The sequence below is a fragment of the Anopheles nili genome, chromosome 3 (assembly GCF_943737925.1).
Source record: "Anopheles nili chromosome 3, idAnoNiliSN_F5_01, whole genome shotgun sequence".
NCBI lineage: Eukaryota > Metazoa > Arthropoda > Insecta > Diptera > Culicidae > Anopheles > Anopheles nili.
The window spans coordinates 22,785,465-22,805,210 of record NC_071292.1 but is presented as its reverse complement, the minus strand read 5'-3'; positions in this window follow the sequence as shown (position 1 = coordinate 22,805,210).

Genomic DNA, 19,746 nt, shown 5'->3' with positions numbered 1-19,746 from the left:
AGTGGCGTTTTCTTCGAATCGACAATGGCCCGAAAGGCGCTCACCGTGGCGAATCCTGCGAGCAGGACGATCTCGCTCGACATTCTCAACAGCCACTCCAGCGAGCGCTGCTCAAGTGCGTCTAGCGTCGCGAAACTCGTTCCGGAGCTGTAAGCAATCGAGTCGATCGAAATGGAATTTGTCATGATTTTCGGCAGCGAAGCGTCCAAATTCGAGTGCAGCAGAAATTCACCTTCCCCCATTATGTCAAAGCGAGAGTAATATTTTCACGCTGAAGTACGCTTTCCAGCCAATTCCACCGTGCTCGGGTGAACCTGGTAAGTGGCCGGAGCCTCGATGATCCGGCGGCCCAAATGGGCGATCCGGCCGATGGCAGCCGCTGTCGATACATTAGCCGACGCGATAGCAACAGTTAGCGTTTGTTTGTTTCATAAATATCATCGTATTAAATTATGAACGCACTCATTGTACCATTTAGCGCGCGGCTCAACGGCCCTCGAAACGCCGCTCGACCGGCGCTCTAATCTAACTAGCGCAATCCAATAATGCTGACGGTAGGGGCGCTTATCCGAATGAACGCAGCCTGGATCCCGGAAACCGGACATTATTAATGAGACAGAAAAATCGATTCTCGGACGGAACCGTACCACGCGATGGGCTGGAGTCTTCCCCGGGTTCATGCAACACGGTTCTTGCTTTCGTGCGAATCCAATCACAGGTGGTTTTCCAGCCCTGCCCATCATGGCGGCGATGTTTGAACATGAGCGAACTTCCGGTGGCAAAGCTGCGGCGACGGTTACTCCGCTTGCAAGTGCACGCACGCGGTGTTTGACGTTGGAAATGATTTTTTAATTGAATTCAATCGATTACGGCAACGGATGGCTGTAACACCATTGCAGAGTAAAATGTTCTTTAAGTCGTATGCGCTTTGCTTCGTGTGATGAATGGACAGCTTTTTTGGTGAAATAACGTAATCGGTTGCTGTTTGAAATTTATCCAACCATATCCAACCATATCAACGAAAGGATATGGTTTCTATAAATAACTCAATGAATCATTCACTTAAATTATATTACGTTTTCTAGAATAATAAATAAACCTGTTTTCCTCTGGTGATTTATGAGCTTTAAAGGAGTGTAACTGTAATATTCAACTATTGTTTTATTAAGGATACCTTCAACTAAAATCATTTAATTTGATACTTATAAAAACAATAACAATGTACCCCCAATTTGCTGAAAAAATCTTCAGACTGTTATTACTTAGAGACATGAAATAGAATAGGAGAAAGTTTTTGAAGCAGGCTTTATTTTTGCTCTTATCTTATTTTGAGCAAGAAAGCTATCCAAAAAAGGAACAAATCTATTAATAATCTTAATAAAAAAGTAGTTTATTCATACCATTGTTATACAAACTTTTTGACAAAACATAAACCGTACTTGCAATAAATTGAAAATGTTTATTCGTCATTTAATTCTAAAATGTCCACCCCCTTCACGTGTTTGTTTTTCCTACCCTTAGAACGTTCAAGCATTAATTGAACAACACTCGCCTTTTATATACATTGCACAATTGTTTTTAAAGCCTTCTCTGAAAATAAATTATTGCTAACCGCTCTCCAAGCAGGGCCTTTCGAGCCGCTCCATTAATGCAAGGATGTTAAATTAATTTTTCGAGCGCCAATTATACTGCGGTTCATAAAGAAATCAAATATTTATATCTGCCAAAACGTGGCCTTTCCTCTCAGCCGCAAACCTTATATTGGATGCTTCAAAAAGTGGTTGTTCCGAGCCCTTCGCCGGTGGGTCGTACCGGTCGGCCCTTTTTCCCAGGCCGCCACCTCCACGATTGCCTCGGATGAGCGGTGGGAAAGTAAAAATCCCTTCCATCAAGCATCACTGCTGGCGAGCAAGCATCACTTTCCTTCCATTTACTCCGTTTCGTTCCTTCCAGCCCATTTTCACACTACAAGCTGCCAAAACATCATTGGCGGCCGAAAATAGGCTACCGAAAATTGCATTGAAAATGAGTCCCTCACCGCGCCGAGGCCAACACGGGCGGCCAACCGTGGCTCAAATTGGTGTTCGGTGTCAAACAGCTCGGCCAAGTAACCGTGCCTGTGTGCGAATAAATACCATTGGTTTCACTTTGCTTAGGGTTTTGCGAATATTACATTGTGCGTTTTCTTCCGTTTTTTGCTCCCGCCGCTTCGCTATCGCTCTTTTTCGCTTTTCGCATTATCCCGGAAGCAAAAAAAAAGAAAAGTAAGGCTCTTCTTGTAAGGACACTTGCACCGGCTGATTCTTTCGCGTTCATCGGACCCAAACACGGTGCTAAGGATGGGAACGCAGAAACCGTTTGCCCTGCGTCGTATCAGAAAATTTAACGACGGCATAAAGTGGCGAAAGATTCGTAAGCACGGAAAATCTGCGTCCTTTGTGGGTCCGGAAAGACAACGGAAAATAATTTTGCATTTTAATGAGCGGTCGCTTCTCGGTGCGACGGTACAACACCCGAGGCGTTATCAGCGTGCGTCCGGGAGCGCGAGCGAGAAAATGTTTGCAAAAATTATGTTAAGAACTCGAACCGCCTAAGAAATGAGCACGAATATTGATTGCGTTTTGTATGAATATAAATATCACTGTAGTAGATTTACATGCTTGATGTAAAACATTTGCTATAAATAGGTTTTAATTGACAGAGGCGATTTCGAAGAAGAGTTTTGGAGCGATATAAAATCTGAAAGTCTCCCATACACGACGAGTAAATGATTTATTTAAATGTACTTAAGTTAAATAGTTTTCTGTTCACTACAAAAATAGTATTTTAGATTTGACGTAATTCTACCATCACAAACAGAGTAGATTGAATTGGCCAGAAGCATCGACCGTGAGTGCGTCAAAACTTGATCCGTTTCTCAAACGCCATTGGTCAAGCATAACGCATTATTTAATGGTTCTACTGGTTTCTACAAACATGCCAAGTCCAAGAGCATGAGCAAGATATATCTTTAGCTCTTCAAAGCTGTTTCTAGGAATTGTTATCCTATACATCATGTCTAAGCATCGCTTAATCAGACATTTGCAACGATTCGATGCTCTTGACGAACAATTCCTGACCGGTTAAGCCTGTCCAGGGGCCAATCTTTCAAGATCGAATAAGACGCCCACCCGGAGGGCATCCGGCGAAACTTCGACCATCCGTTTACGCTGAGATGCTGCTCAATTGCCCAGCCACATCAACCGGCTGTCGACGTCTAGGAGAATTTCTTGGGCTCGTATAAACTCCTCAACATAATGATGCTGTATGCTTGCTATCTTCACTTCTCTGACTCGTCCTCCACCTCCAATGCGGACTGTCTCTGTCGCTCGGTATCTCGGTTCCTTCGTTTCGTACGGGCCTGATGCGGGCCAGACCAGGAAAACTACACGGGATAATGAGAGTAAACAAACGTATAATAGCCCTGTAATGGTCCGTTATCCTGCTCATATCTAATTTTCCGCTACATTGCATACACAATCTTTGCCGGCAATCGTTCGTGCTGAGTGCTCTAATTAGAGCCGATACGAGCGACTCGCAGCCTGAAATCGGGCCGCCAAGCTCGAAACCGGAATGACCGGGAAGGGATCGTCGTGCTCGGGCGCAAAAGGTAGACCAATGTCTCCGGGAGCGTTAGCGTCATCGTAAAACTCATTAGAGAATAGTGTGAAGAGACATCCGGGGTGCCCGGAGCCGGTGCCGAAGGGATCCGAGCGGGCGCATAAACGAGGCGCTGGCACAGCCAAGCCTGGTGGTTGGACAATCGACGGTATGCTTAACCGGAGATGAGACCGTTCCTTCAGCGGCCCGAGGGCTCGACAATGCGCAACGTTGAATTGCATACTGGCTGAATGTGTGGCTTTGAGTTTGCCCCACCCGAGCGAGTGAGGCACCCCCCCAAAAGGTCTGCATAATGGTAACGCTAATGCCGCAACGATCTAGGCCGCACGCACACGGATGCACACGAGATCCTGCTGAATAATTGTATCACTCGGTTCGCTGGAGCTAACGGCGCGCAAGGGCGCTCTCGAAAACCGTTGATTTGAGGGCATGTTTTAATCAAATATTAACCACGCGTCGTCGTTATTGTGCTTCGCTCGTTATCGAACCAGTGACATCAGGCTTATGCGATAGCGATACACGCGGAGACAGCCACCGGAGCCTGGCGGATTTAATTGATAATGTTTTCTGTGGTGACATTATGTCAATTTGTGGGCGCCAGCGAAGCGAATATGCACCTCCAATTTACCTCGGAGCCGTGATACGGACACCACGCATTACCTTGATGGAAGTGGCCTAGGTCGAACATGGCTGCATTTCATTAAATATATATATGATGAATGCAAGTGGACGATACGTGATATGCACCTTCGATGAACCAAAAGCTCGTACTTTAAAAGCTAAACATCCAGTTTCGTGTATTTGGTCAGACAACAGTCCAACGTTAGATGATGTTTTTTTTAAACTAAACAAACTTAACTCATCGTAATATGAATTGAGGAATTCATACGCTGGTGAAAAAATCACAGTTTGGTTGCTGATAGAAAGGCTCCAAAAGTTTTCAATATAAAATGAAACATTTGTGCACTTTCTCTCTCTCTCTCTCGGAAAAATGATATCTTTTTCACCTCCCAGCAGGCGGCAATTTTCCAACCTTTAGCAAAACGACCCTCCAGAGTGAACGGCGTGGAAGGTGAAAATTCAAAAATCAGCTGAATAATGGATCACACCGACCGTCCGACGAAATCCACCGATGATTCACCAGCGCTCATATTTCCACCATATGGGTCCCGCCGCTGCTAGTTGCATTTCCGATGAAAAATGAAAATGCATTATTTGCATACAAATTTGCGCTTTCTCGTGCGCCTGCCGCTTGCGCCTGTTCGCTTGGGGCCGGTGTTGCAAAGAGAAAGTTATCCTTGAGCAGATCGACACCCCTCAGCACCCGCTGGCCGCAGGTTTGCGGGGGTCCCTGAAGGGTGCTAAGAAGGCGAAACTTTCAAGCCGGTGAAAAATGGCCCCGGCACTGTCCAATAGCCGCCCCGGTTGGGAGCGCTTTATAAAACGAGCGAACGGGTGAGCCACGTGTCCATTGCCAAATTTCGACCGGCAGGCAGCAGCAGCAGCAGCTGGTTTTCATCGTTTAAAATAAATGCATGCTGCCCGCAGCCGCTGCACTGCTTCGTTACTGTTCGCAAGAACCGGCGTTTCTCTTGAGAACATCGGTTAGCCTTTTTTCTAACAGCATTTCGAACAACGTTTCATGAACTGCGCTCTCGGCTTAAAGACCCTTCAGAACCCGGTATTGGCAGAATCAGAGTACCGACACGCTGCTCAGTACATTCGGGAATGGAGTTATGAATTATGGAGCTATTTATTATCGTCTATTTGAATCAATTTTCAAGCCGATAGTACGCCCGACCCCGAAAGCTCTGCGCTTTACCATCGTTCGGTGAAGATGGATTTTCATAAGCTGTCGACGCCGGACCGGAGCACATTGTCTCGAAATCGGTCTGCCTGGTGCAAATAATCACTTGTAGATTCAGCAACATATGACAATCGATTCGTCTTACCTGCTTGAATCTCATCCTCCCCTAACGCTCATCCGTGTTTTCCCACGTAAAAATCCAGCTGCCATTCGTTGAGAAAACACATTCAAATTCCCCATCCCGCCGCTCAGCCCGGTAAGCTGTCTTGCTGATCCGACCGGAAATGGAGTATTTATGAAGCCCTTTTGTGCGAAAGCCGTACTAACTCGAGCAAACACCACTGCCGGGTATTTACCGGTAAATATGCGCCCATGAGGGAGTTCAAATTTGTACAAAGCGGCTCGAAAGGCAGATATCTGGAATGCGCTAAACCGATTATGCTGCCTACTTTTATTGTGCTCCGGAAATGTTTCGAAACTTCGGCCTGGCTCGCTACAAGCGGCAGATATGAGAAATGAGGCCCGGTACGACATTCCACGACTCGGCTAACTATTTTACCGTTGTTCAAACGATACTTCCTGGCTGGCGGCGTTCGGTACGGTAGCCCACCTCGCCTTACGTGCTTGTTAGTTTTCTCCACAACGCCCGGAAGGCACTTGCGGGTGCCAGTATTCAAGGATGCCCGGGCGCCAGTTGGTTCAACTGGCCAGGCAGTAGCATCGGTCGTTATCCTTAGGCGCTGCACCTTAACCGGTAGGTTATGGTTTTGTAAAATAGAAAATTTATTTACATTATGACACGTACCTTTGTTAATAATTATGTGCATAAATTTATTATCCCTCCAGCCGGCAGGGGACGGCACTCAGACTGGTACCAATTCCGTATTATGCAAATTATTGTGCCAGTTTCGTTGAGGTTCGGTAGACAGCTGGTATCACTCCTGGCGTGGCAGCTCCCGATGGTGTGTATGGCGGAACCCGGAAACTTTTCCGACCCAACCGAAAGATACCGTGCTGTCCGTGTAAAACACGAATCGGTTCTGCCACCGCAAAAGCGATAAGCAGTCGTTCGGAACTACTAAAAGATTTTGAATTTCATTATCAATCCCACACATGATAAACGTTGATGAATAGACGATCTAGAACATGTCCTTTTTTCCTACACGTCATCATTTACAATTCAAATTGAAGATTATGCTAGTGTAACAGCTACATGCGTTTAGTTTTAAGTTTTATTAATAAACACCAACATTTAAATGATTTCATATTTTTCCTTCCGGCAACACGAGTGACATGAGTTAAAATAATGCTGAAAATAAAACTCCTTTATAAGTAAAATCCTTATTCAAAAAATAACAACACGGCATTCAAATGAATGTACTCGTATAGTTTGTTAATCCCGTTAAAAGCTTTTAATGACTGTTTATTCAATCTCCTCCACAGTTCAAACAATGAAGAACAAACTTCAAACAAAGCATTATTTAGCACCGAGATTAAGTCGTTTGCAAACAAACAAATCAGCCGCATTTTGCGAGTGCCCTCTACTTTCCAGTCACTGCTCGGCGAAGGTTGCTTATCATTTCGAGATTCAAGCCCATCTTCCTTCCACTGTGGCAGGATAATTCATTGGCTTACGCTACAATCTCGAGTTTTTTTTCTGCCTCCACAACTCCACCCTACACGGCAGACGACCAACAACTTGTGAAATCCAACGCGAAAGATTTACGTTGTACCGGCGAAATTGTGTTAATTTCACTAAATGCCCCCACCACCATCGGTACCTTGGCACGTGCCACCGTTCGTGTAAAAGAAAACGTCCCACTCGAAGCGTCCCGTTCCTTCGGGATGTCAGCATGGGCGCTCTTTCTGGCCCCCCATTTTCTCGGGCCTCTTTCGCAATGACGCTGCAACGAATTAGCGCAAGAGCTTGAATTGAAAATGGAATGCTTTTCACTTACTCACGGCTGGAGTAATTTAAAATATTGAACATCACGTGCCGTGTTCCATTTACATAATTACATTCGCCATAGACCCTCACGCCCGTCTCGGTTCGATCCAAGGGCTCCCTAGCGAGCGGTGCGATGCGGATATCACTTCGACCACCGCAACGCTCGAACCTTTTGCGATCCTTTCGAAACTGTCCCACCCGCTCGAAAGGTGACGCAAGAGTCCCTGATGCCCGTTTCCATTAGTAGTTTTCCCAATGCTTCCGCCTAGATGCATGGGTGTCGGTGATCCGGTAGATAAGTTTTTTTTCTTGCTGCTTCGTTCATCTATCATTGCTCGTTTTTTCGGCGACCAGCAAGGTAGTAGCCAACATCATTCGATTCCACCGAAAATCCTCACATCCTCGGCTCGCTGCGCTTTTTGTTGCTCTATCTGATGGCTAAAAAGTGTTTCAGGAAAAAAAATCGTACACCCGCACATTGTACAAACCGTCGACCGTCGAACCTAACATGCAAAAGTTGTATCAATTTATTTGATTAAATTTTATTATTACATTCTCTCCCTACGTGCGTACACATCACCCATCTATCATCTGTCCAGTGGCATTTAGCGTTGATATGGGATGAACCATAATGGAAGGATAATATTGCGATACGAAATGCATGTACCACGAAGGTGGAAAAAGAAGTTGTGAGAAAAACGAGACGCCAGAACTCGTTGGTCAGTGCGATTCCCTGACACTCGTTAATGGACGTTCGCCACATGGCAACTTGGCAAAAAAAAAGTCCACTCAAATAATGCTGCCTTTGATGATTTACATAATCGAATCACTTGATTTGCCGTGAATTAGCAGATTTGGTGTTTACCATCACTGATCATGGCCAAACACACGCCCTCTGACCCCATGCGATAGTCCTTCTTGGAGCCGTTTCATTCGCTCACAATACCACTTGAATAAACAGTTTCTCGTTGGAGAATGTAAATAATAAGTCAATGTAGCGATTCGACGAATCGCACCGATTGATCGGTATTTCCACTATTAATTCCGTCAATTTCTTGTCATTGAAATGACATTTATGGGCTGTTTCGTTTAACACTTTCATGCAACAATGCGACCGCCGGTTGCTTTCTTCCGCCCAAACAACATCATCAATGCCGATACCTTATCTGTTGCGTGACTCGTGAAACAACATCAAAATCAGCTCGAACAAACGTGCCACTTGATGGGCGATTTAAGGAGCAGCGCGTCACGGGCCTCGCGCGCTGAAGCGCAGGGACGAGGAAGGACCGCAACGCTTTCACCCTCCTTATCCGTTTTGAGCAGTCAACAAGCGATCCTGGCGGAGAAGAAATATCAATATTGACACAGCCATTTTTGTTTGTGCTAATGGATTCATTTTTTTCTTCTTCTATCGCTGATTTCGATGGGTCTGTTTGAACGCACGAGTGTGTGTGTGTCAGTGTGTGTGTGTTTGTGTGTCTCGTTATTGCATCGCCAAATCACAGAGGCCGCTGTTTGTGTGCCTAAGCTGTTTTGAGTTCACATAATACCGCCGCGGGCGAGGATTTTCAGCTGATTTTTTTTTTCGTGCTATCCCACCGGATGGCCATCCCGGAATCGAGCCTATCCTGAACCCGAACAAAAACTCCCAAGCAACACCCCCGAGGGGGTGGTATCCGGGTGCTACCCCGGTGTGCGACACATGGAAATGGTTTCCGGTGGTTTAGGAGTAGGCCGTGTGGGATGGCAACAGCAAAAAAAACACATAATAGAAAACGATAATAATAAAGCAAAACACAACAAACTGCAAAATCTCACCCGTACCGGGGACAAACAGAAATTTTACAGCGCCAATCCTCGCTTTACCGGCACCGGGGCCATTCAATTAACGGCCGGAGGATATTTTTTGGAGGGGAGGAATATTTGCCCAGCGAGAGCTAGAAAACATGCTGTGTAATATGGCGGTGTTGCAGGCAACAACGTTTTGTTGGATGGACGAGCTTTTTTTCGGTAACCCATGTGTGAGAGAGTGTTATCTGCACATTTTCCGTGGCGGTGGTGCAGCATTTTTTAATTTAGTTTGGAATTTATCATCGCACGTACGCAAACAGAATAGGAGAGTAAAATTCTATGTCCGGCTCGACAAAGGCGCTTCCTGCGAGTAGTAGTAAGCCATTATGAGCACGGACCACAACAGGCTTGTGTGGCTCGCAGGCACACTGGCGCGGAAACGAGGAACACCTATGTAGGGTGTATTTAATTTACAAATGAAAATTGCCCATCGCACAACCGCGTGGTACATGCGAGGCGCTCACTTGTTGTAAACCAGATTCGTTAAGCTAACAGCAAATTCAATTTTACCGTGTTTTTATTTGAATTCGCACGTTTTCTAGCCATACATTTGTCCTTTGAAACACGGCCATAAAAAGCAGTGCCGCATCGCGACGGTAAACACACCTCCTGGAGGACCTTTTTCCGCTTATTTATTTTTTTTTTTGGTTCGTTTTCCCTCCAGCCAGAAACATTCAAACACAAACGCAAACGCTTCACCTACAAGTGCCTGACGGTTCGTGGTGAGTAGAAAAAGAAGAAGAAAAAAAGCGCCAGCTCACCCCAGTACTCGCCTCGTTTCCACCCGGGTGCACAGCAACAAGCACGTACAGGAATGCTGTTTCGTTTCACCTACTCGCGCGGCCACAGCATGATTAGCCCTCACCGTTGGGTGGGCAGGCAAACGTGGAGAAATGCAAATGACCCGCAGCACCAGTAAAAGTGTCAGTAAAACCCCGCCATTCGTTGACACTCATAAAAGCGCTATGAACAGCGAACCCACCCCGAAGGCGAACCCACCGTCACCACGAATGGTCCGTCGACCCGCTGCGGAAGAAGTCACCCGAAATAAGCATGAGGTCGAGCGGAGTCGGAGCAAACGCAATCGCATAAATAACCCCAAAATACCGCTAACGCTCGCGATGACATACGAACCGTTGCCGCGGCCATTGACGTACGTACACACGCGGGGCGAGCCTTCAGCTTCGAGGCCGTTGACAAATATGGCGCCCGTCAGCTCACCGAGCGCAGCCCAGCATGGTGCTGGTGGAGAAAAATTTAACACACAGGGCAGCTCAAATCATTATCGACCAAATCGTACCGGAAACGCACCACGAGCTTTCAGGGTTACGCAATTCCAACCATGCATGCTCAACGGTTCGTCTGTAAGCTCCGGTTTAAAGCTTTTCGGGCCACCGTTTGGTGGAGCAAAACCGTATATTTTAGTGCTCCTGCTGTGCGATCGGAAGACAGGTTGTGGACGGAAAGCACCGAAAACGTCCCCACCATCGAGCTCTCCAACTGGGTTCCCAATGTCAATGCTTACGGGTTGTGGTTAGCTGCTCGCGATGGCTGGGAGAGGCACGAAAAGAATGTGCGAAAAATATACATAGCAGTCCGGCCAGGTGGAAGCGGAAACACCGTCATAAAACATAATGGTAATATTTCCCAGTACCACCACTACACACTCTCACACACAGACGCACTGGAGCATTCACACAGCCACTTCGGCGCACGGGCACACAAGCACAAATATTTAAGCACTCGGCACTGTGCAGGAACTCCACCACGGCTACCCCGGCTAAGTAATGGGCACATATACATATTCTAAGCAGCAACTTAACCGCTCCCATTCGAGCTCAGTTACTCGGAGTTCGTTTTATTTTTTACAGCCATCCAAATTATTCACCACATCCGGGCGAGATGGAGGCGCCTGGTCTTTTTCTCGTTGTATTCGAGCAGGTTTAGCCGCCGCGGCCCTTTGCGCACCGCGGTTGTGCGGTCTACAAAGCAATGGCTTTGTGGTTGTTGCCGAGAGACCCTCAAATTGTAACCGAAATTTGGATAAAACGTTCTAGCTCAACCTTTCCCGTGATCCACCTTCACGCTGAATTGTTTATGAGCAGTTGGTTTGGACATCTTGTGTTTGTGCGTGCCGTTTTCGAGCAACAGTTTAGCGCAATTTGAAATTACAACCAATCATTTGGCAGATGAGTCGAAAATGCTGCAAGAAACGCTGAAAACCATCGATCACACGTGGCTCGGGGTTGGGTTTATTTTTTTTTTTCTAATTTCTAATCCACCATTATGGCCACTTAGCACCGAACAAAGTTCCCGCGCCCAGTGTGGGTAAATATGTACACGTGGTACGCGTTACACGAGCGCCAACCACTACCTTGCCAGACCGCAGGGATCCGAGAAGGCACAAGTTTGATGGGTTCTTCCTGTGCGGGGTGAAAACAAAATAAAACCGGCAGTCACTCTCATATCCGCCGAAAGGAAGTGAATGAAAGGCCGAGGTCGAGAAGTAAAATAAATAAAATTCGAGCCAAATATTTTATGTAATGGCATTATATGCGAGTTTCGTTATTTATGCATCCCGGCTCCCGGTTTCGATTCCGTTCACGATAACGACCGCACCGTAAAGGTACACGTACGCCCATGCGGGTACGCACGTTTTTGTGTGCGTTCACGTGGCGGATAGAGCGGCCGTAAGGCTTTTCAGCGCACCACTAGTAGAGAGATGGCAGCCATGGTAGCGTAGCGTCTTGCAGCGAGAGATTTAACGCCACCCGCGAGCGAAGCGACAGAAACCGAAACCGTTTTGATTCGGTTAATGTATGGGTTCAGGCACTTTTTATGGCGGACCACCGATTAAAGGGGATGGAATGAAATTTCGACATTACATCTTGTGCAAACCCGCGTCTTGGCACTTCCGCTTTCCAGTTTAAGCATCAAAAATTACGCATACTAACAGCGTGTAATAAAACTATAAAACAAGCAGTTTCTATACCACTTGAAAGCTCTCAGGCTTGATAGGGCTTGATGCGTCTTGTTTACTTTGCTGTTTTCACAGAGAATATAATATTCAGCTTTGTGAAAAGAGAACAAACCCTTAGGATATTATGAGTTCAAGTATGTGCTACACCTTCATGAAAGTTCTCAGCCAGCGTTTAGTTCGAAGAAAGGTTCATGCGGCAGTCAAATCATCTGTTCCATCAGAACCATCGCTCGATCCACACGTTGCATATGGTTATGGTTTCGACAAACCAAAACAAGTACAGAACGACTCGACGAGAGCTAAAAAGGAGAATGTAAAATCGGTATCGACTTCACCTGACAGCCTTTTACGACGTCACTTTATTGCTCATACGTTGCCCATATACGTTCTCTTACGCTCGCCCGAAAAATGTAGAACGAATGTTTCTTCAGCGATACACATGCTCTCCCGGTGAGAGATTTATAGAATTCCTTACGGATTTTGGGGTTCATAAATTTTATGCATGCACTTAAATTTATGGACAATGGCAAGCGTCTCGTGCCGATGCGGTGAAGACGCCGTACAGTGGCAGGACTCTGGAAGAATGGTCGCACACATGCACAAGGAGCATGCGAGAGAAGACGTAATTTCTTGCTAAAAAGCTTGCAAGAAGTGTACAACAGACCCATTTACTTGCCGGTAAGGACGTTCGTTTTATGATTTCAAGCGAAAACTCACCGAACCGATAGTATTTCATTTATACGACCTCAAATGAATGCTCGCGTGGGTTAAGCTTTACTGCACGCATTAGCATCGAAGAGATTTCTCTGTGTGCCGTAAAATAGTTTCGGCGATGTCAAACTGTCTGCGATGTAAATCTCGCCACTATAAACCACCATCGTAGGCTCTCACACTTATCGACTATCTTGAATAAATAAGACTGAAGCCGTTAGAAATATGCTCCTGGTGGATCCGTCATAGATTCTCGTTCCAAATACTACACTTAGCATTTAACTTAAGTTTCCTCACCAAAAGGCGAATCGTTTTTGTCTTAAAATTCACCCACCACATTGTGGTGAAGTTAGAAACACCTTGAATTGTACCTTATAGTCTATAAAACTGTACTTTGGTTGAGCTTCAAATTGAATAAGGACCGTGCAACAGCCTTGGAGCTTAACTTCTGCACAGCCCGGCAGATTTGTGTGAAAGTGATTGCCCTGCAAATAATATCTCGCCCCATTATACAAACTCCAAACCGCGTGTGAACAGCAGAAGCGAAGAAAACAGAATTGATGTCAGCAACGCTTCTACTGACACCGGGCGAATGAAGGTGGAAAATGCTTTAACAACTTTGCACTTTCGCTACCTTTCTAAAGGTTGCTCTGCATGTTTTTTTTTTCGATGGATTTAGGATCTTCAAAACATTTGAAGTACAACACTGAATTTTACTTTTCTCAACGCAACACGTGAAAAGTTTTGCGATATGTTTGCAATGTTGTTTACAGATACTCACTATTTTATACCAGTTCCAATAAAAAGAATAAGACAATTTACTTGTACGAATAACACAAAACACCTTCAAAAGGTAAGTTTTTAGCGCATTAATAAATGCTGAAAATTTGCATAGTCTAAGCTATATAGTAGCAAAATCTTGTGCTACATTAATCGCAGCAACTAAAAATGTACAGATTTTCATTTTTTTTATTCATTTTCGTGAATGTTAGCTGGTGACTTTATTCCGAGAAAAGGCCTTAAAAATATGTTGAATCAGAAAGTTGGTTACGCAGGACTTTTTACGCTGTTAAATAGTAATTTATATTGCTCCCCCATACGAAAAGCTTACTATCATTGACACACCCTGAATCAATTATTTTACCAGCTACCGATTTGTAGGTTTATTTTCTCTCTCCTATAACTCTGGCAATCGGGAAAAAAGCTCGTCCTGTTCTCTGGGGTGGTTTAACATCGGTTGTGCATCAACCGCGGAGTCGCACCATTTTGCGCATACCAAAAACAAACGCCTCACACAAATGCACGACGCGCCATCTCCGGTGGCTACCCCAGCGTGGACTTACACATCTGCTCTGGCCAAGACCAGCCCGAACTGGCGCTGGGACTGCGTTCCCGCGATTGTGTACTACACGGTGGGGGTTATTCTTTTTGCTGCTAGCACACCACAATTGTTTTGCTTTATTTCGCCAGCCCACCCGGTGGCGTTGAAAATAAAACAATAATGAATGAGGAAAAGCGCTTTTCGCACTGTCCGTGCCAGTGGCAGCTCGTGTGCCGGGCAGGGATTGCTGTTGGCGAAAAATAAATTACACACCTGCAGATTCGGTCCGGTTCGCGCGTTTGGCTTCGAAATGAGCCATGCGGACCCCGGGACTGCGCTCAGGACTCCGGGCGCATAAATATATCTACCGCGCTGGAAAAGAAACTAACCGCCGCAATTGCTTTTCATGGGTGCATACTTTTTGCTTCATCGCCACACCGTGCCAACCGCGGCGGTCACACCGGGAAGTGCAGTTCGTTTTTCATTTATCTGAAAATTTATTGTTGACTGAATTTCAACCGAGGACGCGACGAAACGCGCGAAAAACCCGTACCGAATGCGCAGCGGTCTTCATTTGCAGAAGCCGGAACGCGGCATGAAATACACAGACAAAAAAAAAACAGGTGCCCACACCAAGCTTCACCACCGCCGTCGAAAATGGCGGAATCGCCACAAAGTCACCTCTGGCGAGGCTTTCACGCTTCAAGAAGTCGTTCAGTGTCCTTAGCGCCGCGGTGCATGTATTTATAGCGAAAGGACCAAGTTTCCCACCGGCAACCTGGGACGGTGCCGAACTGTCGGCGACCGGTTTTTGTTTTATTGCCACCGCTCGTTTACGTTTACCCAATGACAAATGTCATTCCGCTCACCACGCTGGTGGAGATGGTCGGAGTTTCTTTTATTATAATTTAACACTTCAACGCGGCAAAAGCGGCGTGTTATATGGAAACGAACGATCGGTCGTCGGGACTTTTACCGGTACCACCAACCATCAACCATGATGTTCGCCCATTGAGTGGAGGGTCTGGAAGTGATCCAACGATGGCTGTATAAACGGTGCGATGAAATCAAAGCACGTTGTTGGAAAACCTCACAAAATCAATACTAGCACACCTTTTTTTTTCCTCGAGTCAAGTTTTCTTAATAGCAGTGATTTTTCTTTTAGAAAAATCAATGTCAACCTTCAAGTAAAACCTCTTCAACCACCGCGAAAATTGCGCTACATTAATGAGCATATTCCGGTCATATTTTTTTTACTTTTCCCGTTTCGGCAACCCACGCCCTAACAAGGAGCCATTTTGTCGGACTTCCTTGTTTAGGGCTATAACATCAAATGATGACCATTCGTTATTCTTGCGATAATCTCGTAAAATCTGGTGATCCGACTCGGCTGAAGGGAAAGTGATATAAATCCACAAAAAAGTAAAGTTATTATCAACTTCTCTACTTAAGGTCGCTCTTTTACAACTCGCTTCCATCGACAACGGTACTCACACCGCCTCCAAACGAGTGTGCGCTGGTGCGATTGTGCTGAGACAGTACGGTAGAGAAGTCGTAAAACCGAATATCGCAGGAGCTTTAGCGAAGTGCTTATAGATGCAATCCGGCCTCCGAAATCCGGCACATCGCAAGTAGGAAATCGCTTTTCCCCCGTTTTACGAGTGCCAGTGTTTTCCTTTCACCTCGCGCTCTTTCACCCACACACGCGCGGTGGCACCTCCATTGATCTGATCTCGTTCCGTAGCGGCACACTCTTTGGCGTCCCTATTTGCTGGCTCAACAGATACTGGGTGGGTAGATTTGTCACTAATAAAATAACCCACCGGCTCGGTTGCGAACCCATCTGTCGCTTTCGTCTCCCTCGAGCGCCAACAAGTAATTGAAAATATGTCAAGAAGCCATTAAAACGGACCGTATCGTAAGCCCAATCAGGTGTTGAAAATGTAGTCCAAACGCCAGCGGGTGTCGGCTCGGGCGAACTGTTGCTTAAACACCAGGAGTTCATTCAGTGCCTAAGGCGTTTGTGATGGATTTATTTTTCAGGCAGTTTGGGAAGGCTCGAGAATAAGCTGGTTGCTGTTATAAATCGTTTTTTTTTCTTCATTTATTAGGGTTTTGCTAGATCTAAAAAGCTAAAAATTAGCAATATTTTTCGTCAACTTGTCCAACTCTAATTGTTGTTATAACTCAATTTGTTATAGGAAAAACATCTAGCATGAGAATAGGAGAAGTAAAAAATAAAGCAACTTCTTCACATAAGCTTTCGTTCCGAACGATTTTTCACACCACCAAGTTGATTGTACTGCTCGTATAATCGTACACATTTACTCAGTCCGTAAATACACAGCACCCGCTCGTTTCCTTGACAAGCAATGCGGAACTGTCTGCCCCAGACTGGTTTCGCCTGCGGTACTTTGGTCTATTTATTGCCGGTGTATTTAAGCAGGACACCTAAGGGGCGTCTAATTTTCCCTCAGGTCTAACGGAAACCATTTCAAGACCGATTGTAACTTCGCACAGCATGAGCACCCACACACACACACACGCAGGAAGCCTGATTTATTAATAAAACTTTCCCTTCCCAGCACCGCCCACCAGCTCGCTCGTTCCTGTAAGCCACATCCGCATCTTCGGTGGGGATGTTTTATGTAAAAGTAATGACCTACCTTTCGCACAAGTTTTCTCTTTTCGCAACGACCTTTCTCCAGGCGGGGATATCGGATTCGCTCCCCAAGAACGAAACCATGTTCTTCAAATCACGTACGAGTGGAGTGTTTCCCATACAGCTGGTTACTGAAACTCCGGCCCGAACGTTCGATTGCATTGAGTGAGCATCTTGGATTAGTTTTTGCACCAAAAGTACGACTTTCCCGTACAGGATTGTTGCCTCATTTCGTATTCATATTTTCCTCCTCACTCAACACCAGTGCCATCTGCATACCACCACCTCTTCGGTTCAGTTACTTCGCGATAGCTACCACTGTGGGAGCACTCCACCGAACGCTGTAACACTTGCAGAAGTACGTGGGGTGGAAAATTCGCCTCCACGCTGGGTGCTAGGAAAATATTCATGAAATTGGGCATGGCAAACTTTCGCTTGTTTATCGAAGGATTGAACTTCATTATCCTCCCGCTAACCTTTCATAAAGTAAGTTTCTTCAAGACGCTTCATCGCAAAGTCAATTCACATGACTGTGTGCGTGTATTTTCCTTTCATTCCACCGCGCCATGCTTACAAATTGTTATTAAATTATCTCTGCAGTTTCATTTGCCCACAAGTTTGGCGACGTTGTTCGTACTTTTTGCATGATAGTGCGTTGCTGGCATTTTATCGCCTACTTTTGTTTATAATTTGCATCACCAGACGTTTGGTGATCATTTATCAGCTTTATTGCAGGCAGATGCTGACTAGCCTCTCTTTCTCCAGTCGGCTGTAGCATGAGCTCGAAAATTTCGTTTCGCATAGATAGCCACGTTCTTCCGGTAGTCATGCTAGCAGCTATGTTTCCAAAGGCTGGCCAAGGAAGTGTGCGGACTAGCCAGCTGAACCGTGCAAAGGACACAGGTGCGATAGCTTTTAAAGTACTCTTGCTCCCATTACCAAGAGCTCTTCTCCCGACTGGACCTCTCGATACGAAAGCAGTAGAAACGAAAAACGAAACGCCCACGTGCACTGACCCAAGCTGACGTTCGCAAATGCAAGCAAGTGCCAGATGATTCGGAAATAGAAATCGTTCAATCGAAAACTACACAGGTAAGGTTAGGCTCCACTCGGTTCGCGCAGCCAAGCCGATAGTAGTGATCGATGAACTTCCGAAACGCAACCAAACCGATGCTAGCCGGCTCGATTGGCCATGTGTTGATAGTGAAACGTGCAAGTAAAACGCCGCAACTTGCTAATTCACACAGATCATGCGAAAGTTACACCACGGAATTATGTTCGATGAAACGGCACGAGGCTTTAGCTGCAGCACGGAATCAATGAGTTGAAAGTGCTCATCGGAACGAGAATTATTGATTTCAAATCAGCATCGATTCTGCTCATATTACGTTCTGCGATAAGCGAGTGGCTACTGTTGGATGCGATAATTTCGAAAATGTGCTCAGTCATACAATTTAATGGATTTAAGGTCCGAGATGGGTCCAGGAAAGGGTAATCGATCGATCGCAGATTCTGTTGTTATCATTTTGCGCGATGGTTAAAATTGAAAAAGTAAAGTGGGCCAATATTTATTCAAATGTAAAAATAAATTAAACTAGCTACATTGTGTAAACAAACTTTAAATCACGTATCTACTCTAGCTTTCAAAGTGTTTCTCTTTACTTAAACTATTGTCCTTTTATAACCTGGTATTACAGCGTTATACATCCTTTCGCGCAACGCACAAAAGGACCGCCTGTGGCCCATAATCTGCTTCCGGTTGTGCACATTTATAATCGTGCTCCTGAACCTGCAGTAATCTGATGCGATCATCGCACTTTAATATCGTTCGATGAGCAAAACACTATCGCACCCGACGTGTATTGATTCTCATGCACCAGCGACAGCATTCCGACGGGAACGGAAGCACAACCAACGTGCCCATTGAAAGGCGTATCGCCCAGAAACTAGGTCTCCGACATAATCCACTAACTACGCCAGTGCTTAAGCCGCTCCAGTATACTCTTGCTTCCAAAATCCATCACCATCTAAACTTTGCGAACACATAATCCCTTCAAAATCTGCTCCAAGCCCAACGTCACCCAGTCCACTAGCGCTGTCGGGTGCGGCAAATAACCCTCCAGCCCAGCGACAGGTCGACGTTCGGTGTAAACTTTTGCCTGAGTACCCACCGGAGCTAACCCGCGGGTGTACTGTTCCGGCATTCTGCCTGTTTTGTGATCTTTAGTGCGCTGTCCCGCTCGGGGCCGCATCGTAGCTCGGCGTAGCGGATGGTGCTATTTGTTTGGCTTCTCAATACATTTAATCTCGTGCCCAGAACACTGCTTTCTTGCGGAAATCGCGCGCTCAATCCTTCCCTCTTCGGCTTCAACTCCCGCGACCAAAGCCCCGGCTTGAAGTGGCTGTAATCAAATTTACCTAAATTCAGTTTTCAACTTATTCCCACCACCCTTTTCCCGACCGGAGCTAACCGGCATGACCGACGCTCCAGATGAGCACTGAGATTTCAGCAAAATCTTTAGATAAGCTGACGAGTTTTCTATTTTTCCCCTCAAACCGTCGTTACCGTGATAGAATTAGCCTCATAAAGCACCCGGGAATGCCGACCGGGGAAGATATTGTTAAAGTTGCCGTCGGAAATGGAAAATGCCCACCGGAAAACCGAGCAGCTGGTGTAAATTTTCAAGCTTGTCAAGAAGAGTTTTCCTCCGGGAAGTTTACTTAGCTTGCCACTGTTGACTATTCTATTGGCATTGGTATGGTTTTGATTAAGTTTTATGCCGAAAGAGCTTTAACTGTTTGATTA